At 41.8% G+C, this 17682-nt stretch overlaps 1 long non-coding RNA gene across 1 annotated transcript in view; it reads left to right on the forward strand.

The window, feature by feature from the left end:
• Window positions 600-17682, forward strand: part of LOC110255500 — a 124321-nt gene continuing 107238 nt past the window's right edge. The window contains exon 1 of the long non-coding RNA XR_002335906.1: window positions 600-1139. This is a non-coding gene — a long non-coding RNA (uncharacterized LOC110255500). The remainder of the gene's footprint in view (window positions 1140-17682) is intronic.

Here is a 17682-nt window from a genome sequence, read left to right on the forward strand (position 1 = left end):
TGGCATATAGTCAGCAGGGTTGACTCCACCCTCAGCCCCTCTGCTACCTGCCTCCAGGCAGATTTGTGCCCCTCAGCACAGATAACACCAACAGGCCCCAAGGCCTCCAGCGTTAGACCACCTCAGAGACCCTGCACACTACCTCGAGGCTGTGAGAGTCTGCCGAAATGTTTGAATTTCTCAAGAGGAATTTTTTAAAGTCAAGATTTGAGGTGGAAGCTGGGAAAGCAACTGAAATGGTTTGTTTCCACTCCTCCCGAGAGTTCCCAACTCTGACCACACTTCCATACCCCTCCCTTCCTCTTTGGCTTCAGTAGGAAAGAGAAAAGGGAATCAGTAGGAGCTGATAAAGAGAAAAGGAAGTCAAAGTAAGAGACATAGTTATGTGCTGAAATATTAAAAGTGTTTATATACACTAACGTGGCTGATTTTAAACCTAAATAAAGTTCACCCCCGTCAAAGTTTGGACTTTGGTACCAGCCTGAGTCCTTACTTCGAGGCTAAGAAATCCCCCAACCCCATCCCCACCCCCACCCCCACCCCATCCCCACCCCCATCCCCCAGGCAGAGAAAAACTTCCTCAGCAAAGCATGCAGCAAGGGCGCTTTGGTCAGGTGAGACCACTCACAGTAAGTGCAGAGGGTGGGCCCCTTGGAGCCGAGGCATGGGCGGTGGGGCGGGCTCCTGCCCCTCTCTCGTCCTCCGCTCCGCCCCTGTCCTGAGGCCCGGCCCTCCACCAGCACTTCCCCTACCACGCAACGTGTGTGGATTCAACTTGGAGATGAGAGAGGCCCAGAGAATTGGAAGTAAAATCTGCCCCTTCCCCTTGAAAGCCGTCCTACCCTGGATAATAAGAATGCTCTTTTGGTTTCGTCTAGGGGACAAAGAAAAAGGCAGGTGCTTCCCCTTCCCTGGGTGGGCACCTGTGGCTTCACACATCACATTTGAGCACATCAGAGACACTTCTGGCAGCTGCTCCTCTGGGGCCCCAGGAGACAGCAGCAAGGCCATTTACGCAGCTTAGCAGAAGCAAAGGGCTTGGCGGAGGGTTTTCCCTCTGTAGAGATTTGGGCAGGAAGAGAGCAGTGGACACTCCCTTTCCTGACAGGGTTTGCTGTGTGCTGCTTTCGCTGATTAAGGTAAGACCCTGCTCCAGCTAATTTTTGGCTGAGCCGTACCTGCTTTTGTTATGTTTTCCTTTTTGTTTATCCCTGCACCCCTTCTTTTGGCAACTGTGGGGTTATCATTCCATGAGTTTGCAGTGGGGCTGTTAATCAGGTGGCTCTGGTTTTCCAGCCGCAGAGGTGGTCATTGCTGGGAAAGAGTTTTCCCTGGGCCTCCTGGGTTCACACGTGGGGCTGTGTGTGCCAAGAATGCAAAATCTTGACCAGGCTGTTATCTTAGCTGTTTCTCAGGGTTGTTTATGCAACTGGTAACCTTGTGAGGCAAGATATTTTCTCCTCCCGAACAAAGGGTAGGCTTGCTTGCTATAAAAGCAGTGGGTTCCCCAAGCTCAGTGTTCCTTGGCTGTGGTGCACACCCAGTGTGTGTGGTATCCCTCTGGATTATGCCATCTGGCTGTTCCTATGAGACTGGAGGAGGCCCAGTGCACAGATGCTAATGTTCATGCTTCATACTGTGTAGTGAGTAATGAAGGCTCTTGTCTCTGATCCATACCTTGTTTTCTGGCAGCATGCAAGAAATGGCAACAGGCCAACTTAATCAGCTTGCTTGTAGGGTAAAATCTAATTACAGAGTGGGTGGAGATTTGGTTTCCAGAAATGGACCCAAATAGGGCTTCTCTAAAGTCCTTTTTAGGGAGGTGGATTTAGGAGAGAAAATATTGTGCACTTCTCCAGTTTGCTGGTTGTGTAGAGGAAGATGTGGCAGCTATTAATGTTGCTGTTTGGTTCATACTTTATAAATGCAGTTGCTGCAGCTGTTGCCTGTTACTCAGATCTCTTCCCATTAGGGCTTTGGTGTGCTGATTCAAAAGCTAACCTGCTGGGTGCTCTCTCTCCCCTCACCCAGCCCCCATCTCCACCTGTATGCAATGAAAGCCACTCCTCCTGTTTTTTTTCTTGTCAGCAAGGAAACTCCCCCGCCCTCCCCTCAGGTATGACCAAAGTATGAAAGTAGATGCCTCAGCAGAGCTAACAGTTTTGTAACCTAGGGCCTGTGTAGCCTAGGGAACATGTCCACAGGCACCGAAACTGTCATACCATTAAACTTGCATCTGAATAGCTTGGCACCTGCCTTTCTGGGGACACTTGCCATACTCCCCTTCTCCCTATGTACCCAACTTGGGGATCAGGTGAGGAAGGTAAGGTAAGGAGGGATATATAGGAGTTTTTGTAACAAAAACCAAGTAGTCGGAACACCAAAAGATTGCTGTTCATTAAAGAAAAACCAGACATCTCAAGTTAATGAATTTAGGACTTTTCTATGGGAAGATGCAAGAGTCTAGGCTCACTGAAATCATTCCTTTGATATACACCTGAACTATCTAGGGCCTGTGTCCTGGTTTTTTTTGTTTGTTTGTTTGTTTTCACCCCAAACCCCTTTAGGGTGCATAGTTGTGGTGGCTGTAGTAGCTGATGGCTTTGATGGTTTTACTGGTATGGCAGGTGACATTCTTTGTCCACAGTTGAAAATTTCTTCTCTGGTTGGCCATTTTACTTTGGTAAGAATATCTTTCCACAAACTTAATTTCTTAATTTTAATGTCCAATTTATCAATATATCTGTGACTTGTTTAAGAAACTTTTCCTAACCTGTCCAAAAGATATTCTTAGAGATTTTCTCCTCCGTTGCCTTTAACCACTGGATCTAAAGTCCTCTTGGAAGTGTTTTTATGTATGGTGGAAGGTACAGGACAGGTTTCATTTCCTCCCCTGGCACCAGGTTTATTAAAAAGGTGGTCCTTTCCCAGGTTATCCACTGAGCTACTTTCATCATGAGCCAGGAGTCCCCGTGTGTGTGCTTTGGAAGATCTCTGTTTTATCCATTGGTCTATTTTTCTGTCCTTGCACCAACACATTTTCTTTGTTACTGTGGCTCTGTATTAAGTCTTGATATCTACCTGTTGAAGTTCTCCCTCTGTGTTACTTCAAGAATGTCTTGGTTAAGATTTTGACAGTTTACCCAAGAACTGTCTCAAATTTGGAGACTCCTTTTTGGAATAAGGATCATGGGGTTATCATTCTTTCCTGGGCTATGTTCTCAGTGACTTGCCTGAATTCCCAGTTGGTTCTTTCCAGGGACTTCACTGTCCACGGCTCAAATAATGACTGGTTTGAGCCCATGCAAGCCCCATGTTTGGAATTGCCATGTTTGTTAAGATCTATCTCTTGGGACAGACTGAAGTAGAGAAATTTCATCTGAAATAGCTGGTGAACTTTTTAGACAACCAACCTGATCATTGGAAATGGTTGGCTGACTAAGGGGACTGCACCTTGGAGAGAGAATGAAGTCTGGAGTCAGATTTTGGGGTTCAGTTCCCAGGTATACCAACGACTAAACTGGCCTTGAGCAAGTTAGTTAACCTCCCCATCATCAATTTCCTTATGGCTGAAATGGGATAATAGGAGTTCCCATTGTGGCTCTGTGAAAAGGAACCCAACTAGTATCCATAATGATCTGGGTTTGATCCCTGGCCTCACTCAGTGGGTTACAGATCGGGTGTTGCCATGAGCTGTGGTTGCAGACACAGTTCAGATCCCGAGTTGCTGTGGCTGAGGTGTAGACTGGCAGCTGCAGCTCCGATTTGACCCCTAGCCTGGGAACTTCCATATGCTGCAGGTGCAGCCCTAAAAAGCAAAAACAAAACAAACAAAAAACGTAATAGTACCTACATCATGGGTGTTCGTGAGGTTTAAATGAGATAATATTTTAAAAGTTCCTGGCATAGAATAAGTACATGGTAAATGTTAGCCATTATTCTTCTTGAGAAGAATGAGAATTCTGCTTACCCCCTGGGGCTTGGAGACTCACTCAGGAGGATGGCAGACTGCTGTTCCTCTTGCATTTCTAGATGCAGAGGGCTTTCCCTTCTACAGACAGGCACCAGCAAGGTGGTCCTAACACGATCATCTGCCCCTCAGCAGTATGAAGGGAAAAAACAGTTGGTTTCTGTCTTTGGCTGAAAACTACCTAATACACTCAACTTCAATTCTTTGATCCTACGTTTTCTGAGGTCATGGAAATTACAAGTGGAGAGTTGGGTTCATGACCAAAGGGCTTGTTCTGGACGAGCCCTTACTTACTTGTTGGTATGGTGGGGTATTTACTGTGGGGAAGCTCTCCCAGGTCAAGGGTGTGCCCAGGGCCTCAAGGAGAGTCCGGAGTGTTAGGGCTGAAACATAGTTTGTTTAGTTTATTGGAAATTAAAGAACCCGTGGGGTGGAACAGTGAAATTTTACCTCTAACAGACTGGGGAGCAGTGAAGAGGACGAGAGGGTGAGAGAAGGAGCACCTTGGAGGTGGGGAGAGGGCCTGGAGGAGTGAAGAGATGTGATGCTGGGGAGTTAAGGGGCTGGGGCGGGGGAACCACTCCAGGTAGTCAGCCAGAACAGCTTCCAGGCCCCGGGACGGGCTTGCCTGCCCCTGCCCCAAGCCATGCCAGTTGGTAACAATGCAGAGAAGTGGCTTTGGCTGTCCTGGCCTCACGGCCATTCTCTAAAGGCTGCCACTACCTTGGCCCTTCTAGAAACAGAGAGGGGGTGGCTGTATGGGAGGGACTGTCCTAGGTCCAGTACCTGGTGGAGGTGGACAGGAGAGGCTGCACGTGTTGTAGTGAAGTAGAAAGATATTCGTCCTGAGCTGGCAAGGGATTGCCTTACACAGTCATACACAGCGGTACCGGCACTATGATCCCGTGTAAAAACAAATGTATTATGTGTGTCTGTCTGTCTTGGAGGATCCGAGAGGTTATTTCCATGATGTTACAAGTTAGTGACTTTGGATGGAATTATTGGTGCTTTTTATGTCTCTGTCTTTTCTGTATTTATATTATGTATCTACAGATTGTTCTAGTTAAATGAGTTTTTAATATTACTTTTGTAATTAGAGTAAAAAGAGAAGGAACATTATTAGGATGTTTCCTTTGCCTTCTAGTCAGGAGTGGGGGTGGATTTGTGGATTCCCTTTAGAAACCAGCATTTGGGATCAAGCCTCAGTCATATTATCCACGTAATAAGCGCCATTCACTCATCTCTAACAGGTCCCCCTCCACATGCTGGCTCCTGACCAGCTGCTAAAATGGGAGACTCCTTCCAGTTTGAGGGCAAGGGCCACCCTCCCCACCCTAAAGATTCTGGCTAATGTTGTCTGCATGGCAATGTGGGAAAAAAATAAACCCAGAAGATTGTCTGTCTGGACTGAGGAAAGATGAGGGGGCGTCTTTCTTTTGTCTACTCTTCCTCAGGACCTGGCAGTGGTGTTCCCATAACATTGGCTGGGGCTACTACCTTCTGCAGTTTATAGTGGATGCTGATGTCGGTGACTCAAGAAAATTAAGAGCTTATTTTCTTAAGTAACAGAAGGAGGGAGGAGTCCTGGGCTAGTATGGTGGCTCCAAAGGGCATTGGTGTCCTTCAGTGTCCTCTTGTCTCTGCTGCACCACTGGGCTCACAAGCCCATGGCTGGACCTTGAACCATTGTGTTGTGTCTCTGCCTCCTCTGGAACTGGACGAAGGAAGGGGCAGACATGCCTTCCAAGGGCTCCTCTCCAAGGCTTGCACTTGTATGTAGTGACATCCATTCTGCACAAGAGGCTTAGACTAGTTTAGTTTATTTATATATGACTGAGTAAATATTTATTTACATAAATAAACAACTTGGCACATTGCCCCTGAGTTCTGTTACTAAGGAAGGAGAGAGGATAGACCCTAGCCAAGCAAAAAAGCAGTCTCCGGTGTTCTAAAGCTCTGCTTTTTTGCAGCAAAGTCTGTAATTTATAGCGTTCCAAAGATTTCAGGATCAAGGTGGATTTTGGAAAAACTGGAAAACCAAAGGTGTCCCAAAGAGTCCCCTAGGAAGAGCCTGCTCAACAAGATGGTTCTTGCTGAAGCTGGTCAGCTGGCGTCTTCCCCTCCTTCATGCTCAGGGCCGAGTGTGGCAGATCCAGCCCAGGCTGGCATCTTTCACTGCACATTGATCTTAGTACAGGTGATGAAGGAAACCTAGCACAAAGGCAGGTAGTTGTTTCTCCCCCAGTCCCTCTATCCATTTGTGGTTGGGCCTTCTGGTGTTCTTTTGATAGTCGCTAACGTTGTGACATGCTTGGCACTGTGGTTTTTAGAGAGAACCCTGCACCCTTCTCAGGGTGGAGAGAGCCTTGAGCTGTGAGATCCAGAGGCCCCCCAGTGGCCGGTGGTGGGCTTCTTGTAAAAAGCCTATCTAGTTAGACAAATGCTTAGGGTAGAACCAAGAGAGGGTGGAATCTCTCTTTTAAACAGGTACTCCTCTAAGTAAGGAGTAAAATTTGTGCTAATACACATTATCTGTGCCTGAAAATGATGGTTTCTTTCAAAACCCAGGGTGGGAGAGCCCTTTCTTGCAAGAACCTGCCAACCAGAATTAGGTAAGGCTGGGGGCAGTCCACGGAAGAAAACATAGGGCCCCATTCTTAGAGCACATTGGGGAGGCTGCCCCTGGGAGGAATTCCAGGGAGAGACAGTATTCAGAAGGAAGGTGGTTTTCCAGGAGGCTGGTTTTGAGTCTGGAGGAGGGTTGCTTTAGGATGTTACTTAAGAGGAAACTGAGCCTTCTACCTTCCCACTCCCACCTCATCCCCATTCCCTGAAGTCTAAATGCTGAATGAAGTGCGGATCACATCAGGCCTGTGATCGCTTTGAGATCTAAGAGGCTCGTGGAGCATCCTAGCTTTACTTATGATCTCTATCTCTGGAAAGCTGCCTTGAACTAGGAGATTCCCCGTCTACCTCCCTACCCTCAGCTAACAAATGCATCTGGATCCCGGCAGCTGGTTACTGCCTTTCCCTTGGCTCTCTGCTGCCCTCTGCAGGAATATTGCTGCCAGCACCACTGGAGTTTACCTTCAAAGCTTTTTCTAGGCTTTTGGTCAATTCTTGGTTCTTCTTTTTGGTCTATAACAGAGAAGCTGACTTATAACTGAATACTAAGTAAAGGTGAATGCTGTCTTGACACAGAATGACCAACGTCACTGTTAACAAACAGCTAATGAAAGACAGTTGCTTTTCAACTGAACTTAATTACCAACCGAAAACAAAAAAGACAGTCAATTTCACTTACTTAAAAAAAATGCTTATTGATAGCTATACTAACACGATATTGTGCTCATCCTTAAAAATGATACCTAGAGTGAGTTGCACAGTTTCTGCAGTGATACTGTAATCACATAATCCAGGAAGAGGTTAAGTAATTATAAAACCGGATGGATCAAGATAAATAAATCCTATGAGAGAAAAGAGTACCAGATCACAATGGGGCTCAGATGAGGGTGTGCTCAGATTCAGTTAGGGGGCATGGGAAGTCTTTTTTTTTCTTCTTTTTTTGTCTTTTTGCCATTTCTTGGGCAGTTCCTGCGGCACATGGGGGTTCCCAGGCTAGGGGTCAAACTGGCTATGCCAGAGCCTCAGCAATGGGGGATCCAAGCCGTCTGTGACCCACACCACAGCTCACAGGCAACGCCGATTCCTTAACCCACTGAGCAAGGCTAGGGATCAAACCCGCAACCTCATGGTTCCTAGTCAGATTCGTTAACCACTGCACCATGACGGGAACTCCGCATGGGAAGTCTTGAACAAGCAGCAGATGCAACCAGGCTGTGAGAGGTGTGAGTAGTCCAGTGACAGTGAACAATAGGAACACAAAGTTTCAACAGAGGGAGCAACAGAAGAACAGGCTGTGTCTGGAACCAGGGAGTGGTCTGACGTGTTCTGAGGATAGAGGCTATGTAGGGCGGCAGGCAGAAGCTGGGGAAGGCGGGTAGGAATGGCATTCTTTTCTCCCCTTTTATTCCGTATTCTGATATTGCTTGAAGTTCATGGTTAATAAATTGAATTTACTTACTGTCTCTCTCTCTCTATATATATTCACACACACATATATGCACACAAGTATAAAAGATATATATATATATATCTTTACCCATATGTTTGTAAAGAGTGAAAAGAGATTTTCTTTGGTTTCTTAGAGACTGATCCTGAAATCTATCAAGTAGTTCATATGGGATCAAATCAATAAGGCTATGCAGTCAGATAATATTTTGAGTTATGAATCATTTCCCCCCACTTTCATCCTTTTGTGAAATGCAACCAGATACAGAAAACTACAAAACAGAAGTATACCTTATTTATTACAAGGTTGATATTCACTTCGTGTGAACAGATATCCAAACACAACAGCTTCCCTCCCTCTGAAAGTTAACTTTTTCTTTTATAGCAATTACTCCCTTGTATTTCTTTTATTTCTCCCTTGTTTGTCATCTAGCTGTGTAATTCTAGACATTGTAGTTTAGTCATATCTCCCCTTTGAAAATTTATTTGGTGTGTCCTGCAAGTCACTTTTAATCTACAGGTTCCCCCTCCATCCTTTTCTTCTCCTTAAACTTCATCAGTGGAAGAGCCTGATCCACTTGACCTGTAGTTTGGACTCTGTGATTGTGTGTTCACTGCATGTCATATAGTCCTCTGACCTCCGTGTTCCCTGCTGACGGATAGCAGAGACTGTACAGGTGGGGCCCTGTGGCACTCTGTCGTGGTACTGGGACTTTGCAGTTGAAGAGAGACCTGCAAACCAGGGAGCAGGAAGCACCATTTGCTGCTTTTGTAACTGTCTCTCCAAATCCTGAAGCCAGGGACCAGGCGTTAGAACCCTGAGTTGATGCTGCCACCATTAAAATGAACTCTCAATTCTCAAAAAGATAGAGAACAGACACTGGAATGCTGCTGAAGAAAAACCAAACGTTCTATGAACTTGTCAGTAGGGTAATGATGCTTACTACTTTGTAAAGCACCCTCCAGCGTCATTAAGGTATAATTGACATGTAACAGTGTATCAATTTAAGATGTACAGCATGTTAATTTGAAACATTTATATATTGCAAATGATTACTATTTTAGCTCTAGCTAACACTTCCATCACATAATTACCACTTTTTTAGAGTGAGCTCATAGAAGATCTATTCTACTAGCAACTTTCAAGAGTATAATATAGTATTATTAACTATAGTTACCGTGCTGCACATCATATCCTCAGAACTTACTCATCTGATAATTCAAAGTTAAACTCTTTGACCAACATCTCCCCATTTCCCCCAGCCCTGGCAACCACCACTGTGCTCTTTTTGTAAGCTCAGCTTTTTTTTTTTTTTTTTTTTTCCCACTGTACAGCAAGGGGGTCAGGTTATCCTTACATGTATACATTACAATTACATTTTCCCCCCAGCCTTTCTTCTGTTGCAACATGAGTATCTACACAAAGTTCTCAATGCTATTCAGCAGGATCTCCTTGTAAATCTATTCTAAGTTGTGTCTGATAAGCCCAAGCTCCCGGTCCCTCCCACTCCCTCCCCCTCCCATCAGGCAGCCACAAGTCTCTTCTCCAAGTCCATGATTTTCTTTTCTGAGGAGATGTTCATTTGTGCTGGATATTAGATTCCAGTTATAAGTGATATCATATGGTATTTGTCTTTGTCTTTCTGGCTCATTTCACTCAGGATGAGATTCTCTAGTTCCATCCATGTTGCTGCAAATGGCATTATGTCATTCTTTTTTATGGCTGAGTAGTATTCCATTGTGTATATATACCACCTCTTCCGAATCCAATCATCTGTCGATGGACATTTGGATTGTTTCCATGTCCTGGCTATTGTGAATAGTGCTGCAATGAACATGCGGGTGCACATGTCTCTTTTAAGTAGGGTTTTGTCCGGATAGATGCCCAAGAGTGGGATTGTGGGGTCATATGGAAGTTCTTTGTATAGATTTCTAAGGTATCTCCAAACTGTTCTCCATAGTGGCTGTACCAGTTTCCATTCCCATCAACAGTGCAGGAGGGTTCCCTTTTCTCCACAGCCCCTCCAGCACTTGTTATTTGTGGATTTATTAATGATGGCCATTCTGACTGGTGTGAGGTGGTATCTCATGGTAGTTTTGATTTGCATTTCTCTTATAATCAGCGATGTTGAGCATTTTTTCATGTGTTTGTTGGCCATCTGTATATCTTCCTTGGAGAAATATCTATTCAGGTCTTTTGCCCATTTTTCCATGGGGTTGTTGGCTTTTTTGCTATTGAGTTGTATAAGTTGCTTCTATGTTTTAGAGACTAAGCCCTTGTCCGTTGCATCATTTGAAACTATTTTTCTCCCATTCTATAAATTGTCTTTTTGTTTTCTTTTTGGTTTTGTTTGCTGGGCAAAAGCTTGTCAGTTTGATTAGGTCCCATTGGTTTATTTTTTCTTTTACTTCTTTTGCTTTGGGAGACTGACCTGAGAAAATATTCGTAAGGTTGATATCGGAGAATGTTTTGCCTGTGTTCTCTTCCAGGAGTTTGATGGTGTCTTGTCTTACATTTAAGTCCTTAAGCCATTTTGAGTTTATTTTTGTGCATGGTAAGCTCAGCTTTTTTAGGTTCCATATACAAGTGAGGTATGTAGTATTTGTCTTTAACTTATTTCACTTAGGATCACGCCCTCAGGGTCCATCCATGTTGTCACAAATGTCGCAAAAATCCTGCTTTTTATGGCTGAATAATATTCCACTGTGTCGATACATGCCTCATGTCTTCTTTATCCATTCACCTCTTGCTGAACACAGGTTATTTCCCCGCCTTGGCTATTGCGAATAATGCTGCTGTGACCATGAGAGTGCCGCTAGCTCTTTGAGAACCTGTCTTCACTTCCTTTGAATGTATGCCCATGAGTGGAATTATTGAACATGTGATAGTTCTACTTTTGGTTTTGTGAGGAACCTCCACATTATTTTCCATAGTGGTCGCACCCGTTTTCATACCCACCGACAGTGTACAAGGGTTCCCTTTGCCTGACATCCTTATGGGGAAAGAAAAAGATAAGACACTTATCTTTTGTCTTTTTGATAATAGCCATCCTAAAACTGTGAGGTTATACCTGATTGTGGTTTTGATTTACACTTGCATGATGATTAGTGATATTTTTTATTTATGTATTTATGTATTTATTTATTTTTGTCTTTTGAGGGCTGTACCTGTGGCATATGGAAGTTCCCAGGTTAGGGCTCAAATTGGAGTTGTAGCTGCCAGCTTACGCCTCAACCACAGTGATGCTGGATCCTTAACCCACTGAGCGAGGCCAGGGATCAAACCCATGTCCTCATGGATCCCAGTCAGGTTCACTACTGCTGAGCCACTGTGGGAACTCCCGTTAGTGATATTTAGCACCTTTTCATGTGCTGGTTGGCCATTTGGATATTATCTTTGGAAAAATATCTATTCAGATCCTTTGCCCATTCTTTAATCAGGTTTTTGTTTTTTGTTTTTACTGTTGGATTATAAGAGTTTCTTATATATTTTGGATATTAATCCCTTATCAGATATATGATTTCCAAATATTTTTCTCCGTTAAGTAGATTTTTTCTTGATGGTTTTCTTTGCTGTGAAAACGTCTTTTAGTTTGATGTGGTCTCATTAGTTTATTTTTGCTTTTGTTATCTTTGCTTTTGTTGTCCATTCAAAAAAGTCATTGTAAGACTGATGTTAAGGTGCTTTTTCCCTATGTTTTCTTCACAGAGTTTTATACTTTCAGGTCTTATGTTCAAGTCTTTAGTCCATTTTGAGTTGATTTTCATTCATGGTGTAAGACAGTAGCCCAGGTTCATTCTTTTACATGTAGCCGCCCAGTTTTTCCAGCACAAATTATTGAAGAGACTATCCTTTACCCATTGTATATTCTTGACTCTTTTGTTGTAAATAAAATGACCGTAAATATGTGGGTTTATGTTTGGGCACTTTCTTCTGTTCCATTTACCTATGTGTGTGTTTTTATGGCAATACCATTCTGTTTGCATCACTAGAGCTTTGTAATACAGTTTGAAACTAGAAAGTATGATCCTTTCAGCCTTGTCTGTCTGAAGATTACTTCTGCTTTCTAGGGGTCTTTTAAGTTTCCATACAAATTTTAGAATTCTTTGTTCTATTTCTGTGAAAAATGCTATTGGAATTTTAATAGGGATTGCTTTGAATCTGTAGATTGGACATTTTAACACTATTCTTCCAATCTGCAGTCATGGAATATCTTTTTATTTATGTGTGTCTAATGTTTCTTTCATCTATATCTCATAGTTTTTATTTTATTTTATTTTAGTCTTTTTGCCATTTCTTGGGCAGTTCCCGTGGCATATGGAGGTTCCCAGGCTAGGGGTTGAACTGGAGCTGTAGCTACCGGCCTACGCCAGAGCCACAGCAACGCAGGATCCAAGCCGCTTCTGCAACCTACACCACAGCTCACGGCAACGCTGGATCCTTAACCCACTGAGCAAGGCCAGGGATCGAATCCCAACCTCATGGTTCCTAGTCGGATTTGTTAGCCACTGAGCCACGTTGGGAACTCTGGTGTCTCATAGCTTTTAGTATATAGATCTTTCACTGCCTTGGTTAAGTTCTTGAGTATTTTATTGTTTTTGATGCTATGTTAAATGGGGTTGTTTTCTTAATTTCTCTTTCTGCAGATCATTGTTAGTGTATAGAAATGTAACTGATTATTTTGTATTGATTTTTGTATGCTAAGCATCCTGAATTTATGATTTCTAAGTTTTTTGTTGAAGTTCATAGGGTTTTCTATATATAATATGTTACCTTCATATAGAGACAGTTTTACTCCTTCCTTTCCAATTTAGATGCCTTTTAATTCTTTTTCTTGCCTAATTTCTCTGTCTAGGACTTCCAGTACTATGTTGAGGAAAAGGGGCAAGAGTGGGCATCCTTGTCTTTGTCCTGACCTTAGGGGAAATGCTTTCAACTTTTTACCATTGAGTATGATGTTAGTTAGCTATAGCCTTTTCATATATGGCATCACGTTGAGGTATCTTCCTGCTACTCAAGTTTTTTTGAGAGATTTTGTTTTTGTTTTATGTTTTTGGGCTTTGTTTTGTTTTTGTGTTTTTACCATGAGAAGATGTGGAATTTGGTCATTTGCTTCTTCTGTATCTATGAATATGATATGATTTTTATCCTTCATTTTGCTAATGTTGTATATCATATTGACTGATATTGTGGATGGCTGAACCATTTTTGCATCCCTGGAATAAATTCCGCTTAATTTTGTGTAACATTCTTTTAATGTACAGCTGACCCTTGAACAACATGGGGTGTTTAATCCACATATAACTTATAGTTATCCCTCTATATCTGTAGTTCCTCCATATCCGTGGATTCAGGCAGCCATGGATTGGATAGTATTGTAATACTCCTTTTTTTTTTTTTGGTCTTTTTTGCCATTTCTTGGGCCGCTCCTGCGGCATATGGAGGTTCCCAGGCTAAGGGTCTAATCGGAGCTGTAGCTGCCAGCCTACACCAGAGCCACAGCAACACAGGATCCGAGCCACGTCTGCGACCTACACCACAGCTCATGGCAAGGCCGGACCCTTAACCCACTGAGTGAGGCCAGGGATTGAACTTGCAACCTCATGGTTCCTAGTTGGATTTGTTAACCACTGAGCCATGACAGGAACTCCACTACTGTAATACTCATGAAAAACATTCCCATTTCAGTGGACACATGTGGTCCAAACTTGTGTTGTTCAAGGGTCAACTGTAATATTGAACGTGGCTTGCTCATATTTTGTTAAGGATTTTTGCAATGTTTATAAGGTATATTGGCCTGTGATTTTATTTTCTCGTAGTGTCTCTGTCTGATTTTGGTATCGGGGTAATGCTGACCTTATGAGATTGAAAGCATTCCCGCCTCTTCTATTTTTGGAAGGAGTTTGAGAAGGATCGCTATTCGTATCTTCTTTGATAGAATTCACCAGTGAAACCATCTGATCCTGGACTTTTCTTTCTTGAGAGGTTTTTGATTACTGATTCAATCTTCTTACTAGTAATTGGTCTGTTCAGATTTTCTACTTATGAGTCAGTGTTGGTAGCTCTGTTTCTAGGAACTTTTGCATTTTTCTAAGTTGTCCAATATTTTGGTAGTGGCTTATATAATCCCTTGTATTTTTGTAACATCAGTTGTGTTGATTTACAATTGTATTTTTTTTCTCTTTAATTTATAATTTTATTTGAATCTTCTATTTTTCTTGGTTACTTGAGCTGAAAGTTTTGTCTACTTTTTTATATTTTTAAAAACTCAGCTTTTAATTTAATTCATCTTTTCTATTAACTTTAGTCTCTATTTCATTTATTTCTACTATTTCTTTTCTTCTACTAACTGGGCTTAGTTTACTCCTTCTAGTTCTTTGAGGTGTAAAGTTGGGTTGTTTATTTGAAATATTTCTCATTCCTTAACATAGATATTATTACTTTTAATTTTCTTCTTAGTACTGCTTTTGCTGTGACACAAAAGTTTTGGTATTTTTTTTTTCATTTGTCTCAAAATATTTTTTTTGATTTATCTCTTGATTTCTTCTTTGATCTATTGACTGTTCAGGAACATGTTTAATCTCCATATATTTGTGGACTTTCCAGTTTTCTTCTTTTGAGTTCTAGTTTCATATCTTTGCAGTCAGAAAAGGCACTTGATACAATTTCAACATTTTATATTTATTAGGACTTCTTTGTGGTCTAACATATTATCTATTCTGGAGAATGTTCCATATGCCCTTGAAAAGCATATGTATTCTGCTGCTGTTGGATGGAATTTTCTATAAATGTGGTCAAGCACATCCGGTTTAATGTGTTAAGTCCAGTATTTCCTTATTGATTTTCTGTCTGGATAATCCATTGTTGAAAGTGGCATATTGACGTCCCATACTATTGGTGTTGCTGTCTATTTCTCCCTTTGGATATGTTAAATATGTTGTGTGCCTTTATATTGGGTGCATAAATATTTACAAATGTTACATCCCCTTGATGAACTGATCCCTTTTGTTATTATATCATATCCTTCTTTGTCTCTTGCTAAGTTTTTGGTTTATTTTTACTTTTTTGTGGGGGAGGGTTGAAGTCTATTTTGTCTGATGCAAGTATTGCTATACTAGGTTTATTTTGGTTCCATATGCAGGGCATATCTTTTTTCATCCTTTCATTCTTTGTGTATGTGTGTTCTTAAAGGTGAAGTGAGTCTTTTCTAGGCAGCATATAATTGAATTTTTTTGTTTGTTTTTTTATCCATTCAGCTATTATTTGTCTTTTGATTAGAGAATTTAGTTTGTTTACATTTAAAATAATTATTGATATTTGTGGACTTACTATTGCCATTTTGTTAACTGAGTTCTTGTTGCTTTGCAGTTCCTTTGTTTGCTCTGTTGTGATTTGATGATTTTCTTTCTTTCTTTTTTGCTTTTTAGGGCCACACCTATGGCATATGGAGATTCCCAGGCTAGGGATCGAAGCAGAGCTACAGCTGCCGGCATATGCCACAGCCACAGCAACATGGGATCTTAGTTGTGTCTGCAACCTACACCACAGCTCATGGCAATGCTGGATCCTTAACTCACTGAGCGAGGCCAGGGATGGAACTTGAAACCTCATGGTTCCTAGTCAGATTCATTTCCACTGTGCCATGATGGGAACTCCCTGTGATCTGATGATTTTCTGTAGTGGTATGTTTGGATTCTTTTCTCTTGATCTCTTAGATGTCTACTGTAAGATTTTGTTTTGTAGTTACCATGATGTTTACTTAAACTTGTCTTAATCTAATAACACCTTAATTTTGAGGACATACATTTTCACTCTCCATGTCACTGTTTATATCATTTTACTTTTTACATTCATTAACAAATTATTGTAATTGTGATTTTTAATCCTTTTGCCTTCATACTAGAGTTAGAAGTGATTCATCACCATTACACTAGAATATTCTGGATTTAACTGTAAATTTACCTTTACCTGTGATTTTTATACCTTCATATGTTTTCCCATTGCTAAATAGCATCCTTTGGTTTCAGTTTGAAATATTCTTTTTAACTTTTTTTTTTTTTTTTTTTGGTAGGGATAATCTAGCGGTGATGAACTCCTTCAGCTTTTGCTTATCTATGAAACTCTTTGTCTTTTCTTCAATTCTGATGGCCAAGTTTGCTGGGCAGAATATTCCTGGTTGACAATTTTTTTCCTTCAGCACTTTGAATGTATATCCCATTCCTCCTGGTCTGCAAAGTTTGTGATGGAAAGTCTGCTGATAGTTTTATGGTTATTTCCTTGTATGTTGCAGTTTGTTTTTCTCTTGTTCCTTTTAAGATTCTTTCCTTTAGAATGGGTGTGTGTATATGTATGATTGGGTCACTTTGTTGTACGGCAGAAATTATCACAGCCTTGTAAATTAACTATACTTCAATAAAACTTAAAATTCTCTCCTTTAACTTTTCTTTTTTATTTTTCTTTTACGGCCACACATGTGGCACATAGAAGTTTCCAGGCTAGGGGTTGAATCAGAGCTGTAGCTGCTGGCCTATGCCACAGCCACAGCCATGCCAGATCTGAGCCTCATGTGTGGCCTACACCACAGCTCACAGCAACACCAAATCCTTAACCCACTGAGTGAGGCTAGGGATTGAACCCACATCCTCATGGATATTAGGTTTGTTACCCCTGAGCCACAAAGGGAACTCCCTCTCCTTTATCTTTTGACAATTTAATTATAATGTATCTCAGGATGGGTCTCTTTAGATTAATCTTATTGGTACTCTTTGGACTTTGTAAATCTGATTCTTTGCTTAGGTAAGGATAAAGTTTCAGCCATTATTTCTTTGAATAATATTTCTGCCCGTCTTTCTTTCATTTCTCCTTCTGGGACCTCTGCAATACATACATTTGTCCTTTTAACAGTGTCCTCTAAGTCCCTTAAGCTGTCTTTACTCTTTTTCATAATTTATTTTCCTTTTTCTTCTCTTTGGATGAATTCTACTGCCTGGTCTTTGAGTTTACTGATCCTTCTTTCTGTTTTGTCTGTTGTGGAACCCCTCTGTGGAAACTTTCAGTTCAGTTATTTTATTCTTCAGCTCTGTGATTCCTGTTTGGTCCTTTAAAAATATTTTATCTGGGAGTTCCCGTCGTGGCGCAGTGGTTAACGAATCCGACTAGGAACCATGAGGTTGCGGGTTCGATCCCTGCCCTTGCTCAGTGGGTTAAGGATCCAGTGTTGCCGTGAGCTGTGGTGTAGGTTGCAGACGTAGCTTGGACCCCTGCGTTGTTGTGGCTGTGGCGTAGGCCGGCAGCTACAGCTCCGATTTGACCCCTAGCCTGGGAACTTCCATATGCCGTGGGAGTGGCCCAAGAAATAGCAAAAAGACAAAAAAAAAAAAAAAAAAAAAAAAAAAAATTTGTTGAAATTCTCACTTTGTTCCTGCGTTGTTCTGACTTCAGTGAACCATCGTTATGACTGTGACTTTGAACTCTATCAGGTAAATCACTTAACTCCATTAAGAGCTGCCTCAGGACCTTTATCTTGTAGTTTTGTTTGGAGCATATTCCTCTGTTTCTTCATTTTCCTGGACTCTTTGTGTTGTTTTCTATGTATTATATAAAATAGCTGCCTCTCCTAGTCTTGATAGAATGGTTTTGG

Source organism: Sus scrofa, chromosome 9 (assembly GCF_000003025.6).
Source record: "Sus scrofa isolate TJ Tabasco breed Duroc chromosome 9, Sscrofa11.1, whole genome shotgun sequence".
NCBI lineage: Eukaryota > Metazoa > Chordata > Mammalia > Artiodactyla > Suidae > Sus > Sus scrofa.